This window comes from Balaenoptera ricei, chromosome 15, assembly GCF_028023285.1.
Source record: "Balaenoptera ricei isolate mBalRic1 chromosome 15, mBalRic1.hap2, whole genome shotgun sequence".
Lineage (NCBI taxonomy): Eukaryota > Metazoa > Chordata > Mammalia > Artiodactyla > Balaenopteridae > Balaenoptera > Balaenoptera ricei.
The window spans coordinates 37,954,144-37,967,414 of record NC_082653.1 but is presented as its reverse complement, the minus strand read 5'-3'; the positions used below and the strand labels follow the sequence as shown (position 1 = coordinate 37,967,414).

At 39.4% G+C, this 13,271-nt stretch overlaps 1 protein-coding gene across 1 annotated transcript in view; it reads left to right on the top strand.

Moving 5' to 3' along the window:
- Window positions 1–13,271, top strand: part of PAK5 (p21 (RAC1) activated kinase 5) — a 318,508-nt gene that overhangs the window by 4,890 nt on the left and 300,347 nt on the right. The window lies entirely within an intron of this gene.

Here is a 13,271-nt window from a genome sequence, read left to right as displayed (position 1 = left end):
AAAATATATATTATCTAAGAAGAATAGGAAATGTACATAAAATACCAATACATGGAAAAAAATATCTAAGGACTCATGTAGTAAAGCTATAAAATTTTACCCAGACACATAAAATAAGAAACAAACAAATGAAAACATGCCTTATTCTTGTATAGAAAGATAGATATTATGATATGGTTATTTTTCCACCATCAGTTGTATAGTTTTATTGCATTGGGATTTGGGAAAATTTGTGAAAATGATTCTAACATTCATCTGGAAGAATAATTGTATGACATTAGTCAAGAAAACTTTGCAAAAGAATATATATGGAGGTTGGGGTGAGTTGCCCTTTCAGAAAGAAAAATAAATCTGATCATTGAACTATAATCATTATAGCAGAGTAGTACTGGTGTAAAAATCAATAGATAGCTCAATGGAATAGAATAGTCTAGAAATAGACTCAGGTAGTTTTTGGAAACAGAACTTGATGGAGAAAGCATTTTGAAACAGGAATATTTGACCAAAGAGTCAAGGAAGTTGACTAAGTATATAGAAAACATTCAACTAAGAACCTCTGTTTACATGACTCACTAGACTAACTTTCCAAATTGGAAAGTTTATCTGCCAGGTGAGAAAGCCAGAAAAAATATTTAATAATTTTAGGGCAGTGACTTTTTAATATAAAATTAATGGAACGACTCATAAAGCAAAAGATAAATTTGAATATATTTTAAACTTTTGCATGCAAAAAAATACAGTTTAAAGCAAAAAATAATCATGGAGAAAAATATTTTCTGTCTCTGAGCATGACAGAACAGTTAATATAATAATCACACCGAAGAACTATTAGATATCAGTAAGTAGAAAATAACACCCCAATAGAATTGCCCAAATATCTGAATAATTAAAAAGGAAGAAATAAAAAGGCTAATATACATATTTAATAAATATTCTTACAATTAATCACAGAAATGGAAATTAAAACAAAAATGAGATGCCATGTTTCATGGATTAAACCAGCAAAATGTATATATGTGTATATAAATAAAAATAAATAAAATACTCAGTACTGGCAAGGATACAGTGAGAAGAAAATTCACATTACTACTGGTGGAAGAATTACATGATACAACCTTTTTGGAGAACAATTTAAAAATATATGTCAAAAACTTTTAAAAGTTCAGATTACTTGACACACTTGGTTCTCTGGCTTCTTTTAGTTTTTGCTAAGGAAGTAGATGCAGACAAAAACTTACATGGAGGATTGTTTGTTATAATATTCTAAAATAATAAAAAATTTGAAAGCAATCTATATAAAAATTGGGGGTGGGGACTTCCCTAGTGGTGCAGTGGTTAAGAATCCGCGTGCCAATGCAGGGGACACGGATTCGAGCCCTGGTCCAGGAAGATTCCCACATGCCGCGGAGCAACTAAGCCCGTGCGCCACAACTACTGAGCCTGCGCTCTAGAGCCTGTGAGCCACAACTCCTGAGCCCACGTGCCACAACTACTGAAGCCCGTGCACCTAGAGCCTGTGTTCCACAACAAGAGAAGCCACCACAATGAGAAGCCCACGCACCATAACGAAGAGTAGCCCCCGCTCGCTACAACTAGAGAAAGCACGTGCGCAGCAACAGACCCAAAGCAGCCAAAAATAAATAAATAAATAAAATTTATTTAAAAAAAAATTGGGGATGGGTTAAAGGTATTTTAAAGTCCCCCAAGTGATAGACTATGGCACATATTAAAAGTGATCATTTCAAAGATTATGTAATAACAAGGAACAACCTTCACAACAATTTTAACTGGAATTAACCAAATGTACTACTGCATTACAATGATATGTGTTTCAGAAATATCACAGATAGGCATATAAAAACTGGAAAAAAAACAAAGTTAGGCATTGTCTGGGCAGTAGAAATATGGATGGCTTATATTTTTTATACCTTTCTGAATTTTTCAAAATTTAGTCAATGATAACATATTGTGAGTTAGAAAAAAACACTCACTTTTACAAATATGGCAATGATACACATTTAGGTTATAAGGATTCATTTATGTGACATTTATTGATTATGTCTTAGGGGCTCTGCCAAGTGTGTCAGCAATGACTCTTAGTTTGCATGCAAGTGAAAGAAACTCTGTAACTGGAGCAAAAAGAATTTACTAGAAGGCTATCAGATAGCTAAAAGAATTGCCAGGAATGGGGGTGTCCCCACAAACCACCACCACCAGCAAAAAACAGTCTTGGAAGCAAACCAGAGCCTAGCCAGCTCTAGAGTCTAGATATCATGGACTAGAGAAACAGGCTCCAAACAAGAACATTTTGCCCAGGCTAGGCCCCAGTCCACTGGTTTTTGTACTTGGAGCTTCCCCCCACCCCATCCCCCAGTTCACTTGGCATCAGGGAGGGGAAGGCACCTTGACTCGCAGTCCCATGACCCTTTTTCCAATGAGAGAACCAAAAAAGACGGTATGGGTGCTAAACAACCAAACCCAAGCCAGACCAAACAAAAAGAATAAAAGTGTTCATTAGCCCAGGACTTGGGGACAAACAGGGTTGAATAGCAGGCATCCCCACCTCCCCGCTCAGAGGGAACATCTGCTGAGATGCAGAATCACAAGGAACTCAAGGTTTGTGGTACAGTGTGCACGATGGTGCCCCACACAGGAGATGCTATTTTCTCCTGGAGTTAGCAGGACATGTCCTGAAGAAGCTGGCTTTTCAGACTTTATCTTCACGTATGGGCAGGATTTTTGAAGGGAAGACACCATTCTCAGGTGAGACCAGAGCCAGTGAAAGGATGACCTGAAAGAAACAGTTTAGGGGAAGCAAGAGATATAGTTTGGAAATGGATGGGGCCCCAGCACAAGTCCAGGCTTCTTTTTATTCTGAATTATCCTACACTGAGCAAGTCCTATAGTAGTGTTTGAGTTTAGTCCACTGTGAATACTGGGCTCTGGGCTCAAGTAACTTTTGATTTGTAATACTAAAAAATCACCCATAGATCAGTCTCATCATAAATAGGAAATGTCTGTGGTTGTTCAGGTTATTCTCAGGTTCACATTGCTTTTATAACTGTTTATAAACTTTTCCCTTAGGAAAGAAGACTTGCAAATGGAAAGCAAAAAGAAAAAGGTAATTATTCTTTAATTGCACTAAAAACAGGACAGAGGAAATCTTAAATTAACCAAGAGGGGCCCCTGGATACTGCCTCGTAAAGAGCTCACCTGCTGTGTTCTTCAGCCTCTGGGTACCTTTCCAGCCAAGCCCTCCTGCACCACTCAGAGCCCATGTGCTACCTTGGCCCCCACTGTGCCCTGCTTTGCATACCTGGGACATTGGACTTGCCCTCTCATGAGGCTCCGGGGCCCAAGACGGGTCAAGGAAAGACTGTTTATTGGTGGGAGGTGTGGATGGAGCTCATAGTCCACACCCAGGACCTCAAGTCCAGGACAGAAAGAGCAAGGTGGCAGGGTGGGAGACTGGATCCACTTACTTAGCCACGTTCTGGGATTCCAGTCTTCTAAGTTTTTTTTTTTTTTTTTTCTTTTTATACAGCAGGTTCTTATTAGTTATCTATTTTATACATATTAGTGTATATATGTCAATCCCAATCTCCCAATTCATCACACTCCAGTCTTCTAAGTTTAAACCTGGCTTCTAGGTTGTTTTGGAGGCATATTTATCAGGCTAGGCGGATAGAACCTATTTAACAATTTTTAGCTTGATTTATCATATTTAAATATTTAGATATATCGTCATTAAGACCCCATTGGTGCTGTTGCCCTCTCAAATGTTAGGACTGGGCCTGCTCGGGTAACTGTTTTAAAAAGGTCACACTCAGTTATGCACTCACGTACACAAACACACACACAATTTGCTACTCATGCAGCAGCAATGTAAATTATAAGAAAAGTAGCTTGCACTCCTGTGATTATAGCTAACATGTTGAGCAAGATGTGTTAAGCCCTCATCCAAGTATTTTACCTGTGTATCTTTTATTTTAAGATTTTTTTTTTTTTGATGTGGGCCATTTTTAAAGTCTTTATTGAATTTGTTACAATATTGCTTCTGTTTTTTTAAATGTTTTTGTTTTTTGGGGGTTTTTTTGGCCATGAGGCACGTGGGATCTTAGCTCCCTGACCAGAGATCACACCCGTACCCCCTGCATTGAAAGGCGAAGTCTTAACCACTGCACCATCAGGGAAGTCCCTACCTGTGTATCTTAATTAATCATCATAAGAGCTCTATAAAGTAGGTTACTCAAGGCAAAATGTCATGCAGAGGAGTCAAACCCTGACTCATCTGAATCCAGTGTCCTTATAGACTGTTGCATATGGCAACTCAGTAGATAAGAAGTTTTGTTTGGAGTCCTTGAACCTTCAATAATTTAAGAATCGCTGGATTAATCAACCCTCTTTGACTCTCAAATCCTCTGATTTTGCATTTCGGTTCATGTAAATTTCCTCAGGAAAAGAAAAGGGAAAGGCATTCACTGCCTTGATGTGTTCAGTATTATGATTAACCGTATGATGAAAACCAGAAATCAATCTTTGGTTGCATGTATAAAAAACAAATTTAATTTACATTTTAAAATAGATGTCAGTTATGGGATTCCCTCTAACAGTTTTCAAGGAAATTGCCATTTGTGTCATTGGTGTTGAAGGTAAATTGGCAATGAAGAGTCCCTTTGTCTTTCCTATAAAGCACAGTTCATATCCCTAAGCCTCCATTACATCACTGTCCCACTGAATCAAGATGACTTTATCCCAACATTATTGCTTCCATCACTCTTTTAATAAATTACAGACGGAGGGAGGATGGGGGAGAGCTCCGTCACTCACACCTTCAATCGCAAATAGATCTGTGATAGAGTCAGCAGTTGTTAGCTGCACTTCTCAATTCAAATTCACATTCAAGCTTGACATGCTATTTAAGAAACTCTTTAGCTATTTTCTAGATGGAACATGATACCTTTGCTTTTAAGGATAGTCATTTGTGTCATGCAAATGTACTTCCCAGCTAATTGTTCTTTACTGTCAACTGAATTGCCCCCTTACCAAATTTAGCCCCACTGCAGTTTACTGACCCAGGAAGAGAGCTTCTTGGAAGGAAAGAGTAGAAAACTTATACTTCATTTGTTTCAAAGAAAGCTTCTTCCTCCAAAGTAGAAGCAGTTGCTACGTGGGTATAATTTAACCTCTAAAAATGTAAACACTGATGGAGGAGGGGAGTTAAAGCGAAGAAAATCTTACAGAAACTGAATGTAGGGCTTTCTTCCTGTGTGGTTTTTAGGACAATGTTCCTTCTTCTCTAGATTTTAGAGATATGGAAACAAAAAGATTTTTCCAGTAATATTTGAAGAACAGTTATTTATAACTTGAGTTAAAGTAGTTTGTTTTGCCCTTTATGAGAGTTTTGAAGATAACAGCTACCTCCAAATTGTGTCCTGTCTTACTGCTCCAAGCTGGCTCTATTCTCCCTTCTCCTCACACCGAAGGAGTCCCTAAATCTCATCAACTTAACTTTCTTGAACATGCCCTTCTCTGGCCCCACTGTCACTCCCCATGGCATCTCTCAGTTAGACATGGTATCAGCTTCCGATCTGGTCTTTGTCTTCATTCCCACCCCAAAATGAACATCTTATCATGTGATGATCAGCTTCTCATTGAAAATTTCCTACCAGCTATCCCCCTCCCCTTCCAAATTCTTCCACATGGTTCTGGGAAACCTCTCAAAGCACTCATTAGAATGTTTTTGCAGATGTTTTCTAACTTTATTCCCTTCTTGTACTAGACTGAGAACTCCAAAGAAGATACCTTGTTTCTTCAACTTTGTGTCCCTAGCACCTAGCTTTATGCATACATACATAGCTCAGGTCTTTTTGAGTTTGTGGATGAATGGATGTTACCTAGGCTAAAAAATGAATCCAAATGCAAAAGAGTAATTCCACGATTTAAAATTCTGGAATGGAACCTAGCAATGATCTGATCTAATACGTTTCCTTAAAAAAAAAAAAAAAGAAAAGGAAAGAAAAAGAAAAAGTTGTATGCTAGTAATTGTTTTCTACTTTCTGTAAAAGAAAGACACATGGAAGGAAAGATTAATGCTCTCTGTTTCTGGTTAGAGACAAATTCTAATTTTGGATATGGATATAAAGTAGACATTCTAAATAAAGTAATGAAGCAAACCATAAGCTAGGAGCCAGCTTTCCAACAATAGCGTAAATAAACTGAGCTTCTTGAAAAACATTAAGAATAATTATTTGATTACTAGTTGCAACTTACACTACTGCTCCGTTGTCTCAAACCTGGTATGGATATTCTTGGTTGGTGATGTGACCCCTGCTTGAACATCAATTGATTTTTATACTGAAAGCTGGGGTTTCATTCAGTTCTGCCCTAGTCTTTGGTACTTGTTTCCATAGTAATGGATGCGCTATGAAGTGAGAAAAACCGGGAAGGCTTGGGATGGAAATTAATCAAAGCCAGTGGTCCAAGCAAGGGGTTCCCCAATGTGGGATCCAGGGTCTCTTCAGGCTTCTGGTCAGATGTATTTGTGACAGGATTCCCAGAGACAGAAGATTGTAGGTTGATAACTGCAAGGATTTTAAAGGCAGCATATAGATAGTCTCTATGATAGCAGTTTGTGTTTACTTTTGCTTGGGTTCCTGCCGCAGTACCTACGTTGGCATATTAGCAGTCTACACTGGTTGAAAGAAACACTTACCGCCAAGAGCCTACTAACAACTAGGAATCAGGGAACAACAACTGGAGACTTTTACTATCTGTGAAATATAGTTGAGCTGTCCTTCAAAAACTGGAAGGTATAGGAGAACACTGTGAATTCTATTAGGTACTAAACATTTGACAATGCCAATTTAGAGCAGAGTTTCTAGTCTTGTGGCCTAGACGTGTTATGTTAGGCACACATAGTGTGAAATTGCTCTGAAAAATCCAGATTTCTGGCTTCTCTTAAAAAAAATCATACACAAATACAAAATTTGGCAACACTGACCATGTTTGGAGTCTTCACTTTGCCACAGTCCCTGCCACTCCCTACTGTGTATTATCAGGCCATTTTACTTGTTTATGTTACCCTTTTGGTCCTTGAAGCCTTTTGAATTTGTAATCTTTGGATTAGAGGAGAGGATTGCTCTATGTTTTGGGATCATTTTATCCTTATATATTGCTCCTTCTTCATCCCATTTCCTGAAAATATGAGCCAATTTTTTAACTATAAGGTGAATGACATTTTAGAAAGATGCATTTGGGAATTACCTGGTGGTCCAGTGGTTAGGACTCTGCATTCTCAATGCCTAGAGCCCAGGTTCTATCCCTGGTCGGGCAACTAAGATCCCACAAGCTGTGGTGCAGCCAAAAAAAAAAAAAAAAAAAATCTATCTATATAGAAACACGCATTTAAAAAATTTCATCCTAGAAAATAAGTCTAGAGTTAAGCCTCCTGTGCTGGTATGAAATTTATTCAAGAGGATAGAATTTGGGGGTATTTGGTGGGAATATTTGCATAGATAAATAGGCTTCAACAACTAACTTTTTCAATGATTTTTCAACACTGGATGACTGTAAAAAAAAAAAAAAAAAAAAAAATTCCTGTTTCGTTTGAATTAAACCAAAATGGAAAAAGAAATAATATGGCCTTGAGCTTGTGCTGGAGGTAGGGATTATCAAAACTCAAAGGGATGCTCTCATATTTCATAGGATATTATCATCTGGAGAATCTAAAACATTCAGAATGCAAATATACCCACAGAAGTAAAGTAGAACCTTATAAATGATATGCATTCTATAGAATGGCTGGAAAAATCTCAAAATCAATATTGGAATCACCTCGGGTGACTGAGAATAATGATATCCCTATACCTTACTAAAAAGTAATGCAAAACAAATGAGATAGAAAATTCCAGAGTTGTTCCTAGAGTTCTTATTTGCTTGAGCTAGAAGAGTGAGAGAAGACTTTAGAAAGTGGTCCCCCCTCCATTTTTTTTTTCCCAGACCTCAATTTTATTTTAAGCACAGAGCACAGACATTGCCTCTCATTGAGGGCAGTTTTCTACATAGACCAGGGTATGCAATGACTGTAGTTGTCACTATAAAACAGAAAACCTTAGGCCTAAGTTAATCACTTAACTGGTAGGATTAAAATGAAAAAGAATTTGATCTCTGTATTAGGATGGTGTCTGCTTGCGTCTGCTTTGTCTTTTGTCAGGCTAGATAAAAAATAGGAAACAGATATTACAGTGACCATCCCCAGCTAGTTATTCATCCATTCAACAGGCATTCATTGTGCACTAGTGTGTTTATTTGGGGTAGCCCTTAAGCACATGGGGGCACATCAGTGAACAGAGATGAAAGTTCCTCCTGCACAGGGAGAGATGGGCAGTAAATAATAAACATCATAAGTATATGCATAGAATGTCAGAAGGGGATCTGTGCTTTGAAAAAAGTAGCTGATAAGGGGGATCAGAAGTGCTGAGATGCTGGCAGGAAGGGGTGCAGTTTTAAATAGTGAGGGTCGGGATAGACCACATTGAGAAGGTGACATTTGAAGGAGGGGAGGGAAGTACGTGTGTAAACTACCCTGTGATTCATCTGGAAGAGCATCACTGGCAGAGGGAACCCCAGGCAAAGGCTCCCAGGTGGGATGCCTGACTGGTTGAGAAAGTGCAGGGAGGCCAGTGTGGTTGGGACAGAGTGAATGAGGGCGGGAACAGAAGGAGATGAGGTCAGGGAGGGGAGGGGTCAGAGACAATAGGGCCTTAGAGGCAGAAGTAGACACCTTGGGCTTTTCTCTGACCATGATGGGAACCACTGGCAAGATCTCAGCAGAGGTCAGTATCTGACATAGTTTATAGGAGTCACTTTGGCCTCTCTTGAGAGGGGTAAAGTGTGAAAGCGGAGAGATGCTGTAGTAAATTCAGGTGAGAAATGATTATGACTTGACCAGGCTTGTTGCAGTGAAAATGGTGAGGAGTGACCCAGTTCTTACATATCTTGAAGGCGGTGTTTCCTCAGAATTGGGTATGAGTTAGGAGACAAAGAGAGGTGTCAAGGATGATGCCAAGGTTTTTGGCCTGAGCAACTCCAAGAATGAAATTGTCTTCAGTTAAGAAAGGGGAGACTGGGAGAAGTATGTTTCTGGGGGAGAAATCAAAAGTTTAGTTTGGAAAAAAAAAAAAAAAAGTTTAGTTTTGGACATTAGACATCCAGTGGGATGGTGAGTTGAGTATCTGTGTACTGGCAGTTGGAAGTCATAGGCATATGGACTAAAAGGGCTCACTGTATCCATACCTATTGTCCCCTTAGCCTGTTCCTGCAAAACTTCAGAGATCTTTCAGAAGTTGTGGTCAAAGACCCTATCCTTTGCTAGCCAAATGAGAGTGTATCGATTGGATGTAGACAAGGATAGCACATGTACGGTGGGTAAAAGGGCATTGAGCCAGAGTAAGTTGCACTCAACGTCATTTCCAAATGGATGAGATAATATAGCTATAGGTGCTGAATTGGAGTCTTAGATAATTAAGCATGCAGCTGATAAATGCATCTAATGTTGAAAAATGGGACAGAAGTAAGGCTACAATTGACCTTGTGATGAATCAGAAAGGATAAAATATTCCCCAGGAGTAAATCATTTACCCATGTAATGCAATTGCATTCTTTTAGGGCACTGGTGAACCAGTTGGTAAGTCATCTCCTCCCAGGCATTAACGGAACTCTGTGTCCCAAATAATGTGGCTCATGCCACGATCATTTTTAAGGGAACAGATATCGTGAAAGTAGGGAAAGTTGGACAAAATATAAATAAAAGTGATATCTATTGGCATGGATAATAAACGTGATTTTGAGTCTAGGTCTTGCTTGAAACCCCAGACTAAAAATAGTTTTGCATGGAGAAAGAAAAGTGTGTAACAGGTATGATGAGGGCAGAGAGACAGTTCTTGGTCATCTTTATATGTGGGTGTACGATAAATGTTGGTGAATTTTAACTGGGTGTTGAAAGGTACTTGATCAACAGGAAGTGAGGAATGGACATTGGGAAGGCAGTTCGCAGGCTGTAGGGGGATTTCAAAAATAACCCAGATGGTTCCCTTGATGAGAATGTATTAGTTGAGGTGGTTTAGGATGGTTGGGAAAGTATTTTAAAATCAGCCTTCTGCTTCAAACAATTGTGGGGCAACAAGGGGATCCAAAGTTGACAAGGTCTTATCAGTGATTGCCAGTAGGATATTCAGGCTTAGCAGGCCCCAGATCATTGTGCTCTTAAAATAATAGCTGTTAATCCTTGGATTTGAGATATGGTTTTTAAGAAACTCATTCTCATTGGTATATCAAGGAGCCTTCTAGATTTTTCTCATGCCAGACAACACCTTGGATGCTGGAGTTTTGTCACCTGGAGCAGAGAAACCTGTAGAGAATCCTTTCATAATTTCTGGTGTTCCTAAAGGAATGAAGAGAAGAAATTTGGGGAGAGCTGTCAGAGCCAGTAGAAGAGTGGTCCTGAATAGGCTTTGGATCATCAGTATTGAGCCCTTATTTACCAACTTTGGTGGCTCGAATCGTTGAAACTGAACTTGCTCTTCCTAGTCAGAACTTCAAGGTTCACCATCCAGTTCCTTTATATTCAGGACCTCCGTGTTGTAAAACTTCAGGGTGCGTCATTCCCATCTGGTCCATGTGAACGTGGCCTCCTGGATTGCTGTAGTCCACAGCCTGCATGGCATTCTGCAGTGATTCTGCTTGTATTGTCATTGATTTGGTCCAGACTTTGTAGAATGGATCAGCATGCCTTGTAATCGTGTGTTTTCTGTTCTCTTTCTTCCTCTCCCTCTGGACTGTGAGAGGCTTGAGGGAAGAAGCTAGATTTTATGTGTTTATAATAAAGCATCTCACATGACACCATTCACATAGACTTGCTCAATAAATCTTTGCTAAATACAGTTGACCCTTGAGCAACACAGGGGTTAGGGGTGCTGACCCTCCACACAGTCAAAACTCTATGTATAACTTGTAGTTAGCCCTTTTTCTTTTTTGGCTGCAGTGCGTGACTTATGGGATCTTAGTTCCCCAACCAGGGATTGAACCCGGGCCCTCGGCAGTGAGAGCACGGAGTCCTAACCACTGGACCGCCAGGGAATTCCCTAATCAGCCCTTTTTATATGAGTTGTTTGTATCCAAGGTTCTGCATCCCTGGATTCAACCAACTAATACTAGGACTGTAGTATTTGCTGTTGAAAAAAAAACAGCCTGTAAGTAACTCATGTTGTTCAAGGGTCAGCTGTACATGAATGAATAATAATGCTGTGACTTGTTGAGACTTGACTACTTGTTGGGCTCTGTGTAAAATATTTTACCTGTTCATGTCTCTTAATTAAAACAGTGAGCCCCATGGGGGTGCACATTGCCTTCTTTTCTCCTTTGAGGACACTGAGATGGTGAGCAGGTGTATAAGGAGACAGTGAGTGAAGACAGTTCTAGAAGGTATAGCTGAAATAGGATGTTGGATTGAGAGAGAGCATTTTATATAAAAATTGATCGACTGGAGCATGTTTAAATGTTGATAGGATGGATTCAGTTGTGAGTCGGAGATGGAACATGCAGTTGAGAGACCTGATCATTGATAATATTTAGAGATGAACCCAGAGGACAGACACGTGGAGAAATAGACAAAGACGTTTGTTCTCCTGGAAGAGGAGTAAAAGAGAGGATGGGATAGATTCTGGGAAACTTGGTGGTGGGAAGCTGAAAGTTCCTGTCTGAAGCTTTTTCTTTTTATCTTTGAAGGAGACAAAGTTATCTATTCAGTTTGAGGATGAAGGTTTTGGTGGTCAAGGCGAGGGTGACAGTAGTCTTCAGGAGAGTGGAGAGGGTATGAAATGGTCTCTGCAGAAATTCAGAGACTGAGTCAGTCGATCCAGAGACCCTAGCATCTCCATGTACTTCCGTCAATTCATATTAATGAAACTGTGGCTGCAAATTAAAACTCTAAGTGTGCATTTTCTTTGTATCTACCAGAAAAAAGAAGTTTGGCCCAATTTAATTAGAATCTAATGTAAGAGTGGCCTTATGCACATAGGGGAGGTTTGAATTTTATCAAATGCATTTGAAGAAAATAAGCTTTCCTTCTCCTGATCTCTACCTCTTGATTCATCTTCATGAAAGTTGAAATTATCAGGAGGGATTCCGGGTGTATTCCCTGTAGGCTAAAGTTGTATTTGCAGCCAGTTGCTATGGGAAGTAGAGAATGAATATCTTCAACAAGATTCTTTTGCTTGAAAAAGACTCAACTCAAAGATCCAAGTCAGAGGGTACCAAGGAAACTAGGAAGTTATTCATCTGTATAGCTGAAGGGTCCAGAAATACAGCTGGATCAGGAGCTCAAAAATATTATTATGGTGCCAGTTTTTCCCCATGTCTCAGCTCTGCATGTTTCTTTGTGGGCTGCATTCTCAGGCAGATTCTCCCATTTTGCTGGCAAGATAACCCCTCTCCTAACCCCCACCCGCACCCCCACCGCTCTAGGTTTAGTTCCTACTAATTTCAAAATCCAGAAAATGCTTACTAGCCCAAGAATTCCACATATCAGGATTGAATTTCAGTAGTTCCGGTGTTGCTTTTGTAGGTCACATGACAGTGCCCATTCCTAGTCTAACTCATGTCGCCTGAGGCAATGTGTTTGTTTTTCATTGACCCCCTTGAGAGGGAATCCAAACCCATCCCTGGAGTCAGAAGTCAGGGGTAGAGTTTCTTTTTCCCAAACCACCTGGACAAAGAGTGGGGATAGAGAAGACCCATAAGAGTTATCAGGATGCCATTATCAGAAGCAGGAACAGTGGATGTGGTCATGAAAAATTTTTTTTTCTTAGAGTGAATAAAAGTAAAATTGCCCAATGTAATTATATTCTCTCAAAGTTTTCTGGCCCAGTGAAATTTCTCTGGTCACATAGTTTTGGCAGCCCTGATTAATTGGACTGATTGTATTTGAAAATATCTGTTTTTCCTGGAAATAGCAGCTTCCAAAGATACCATACATACTTTTCCCTTATCCTCTTGTAATCTTTGCTTTTCATCTTGGTGTCCTAATTTTGCCATTGTACAGCTGCTTCTATTTTGGAACCTTGGTAAGAAATAGACTTGTGTGGATATACTGATTTAGTATGAAATTATAATAAAAAGTCATTTGCATATTCAGAACCTAACTTAATGGGAGGAAAATCAGTGACAATTGCAACCTAAATGTTTCTCAGGGAAATGAACTTATATGGGTT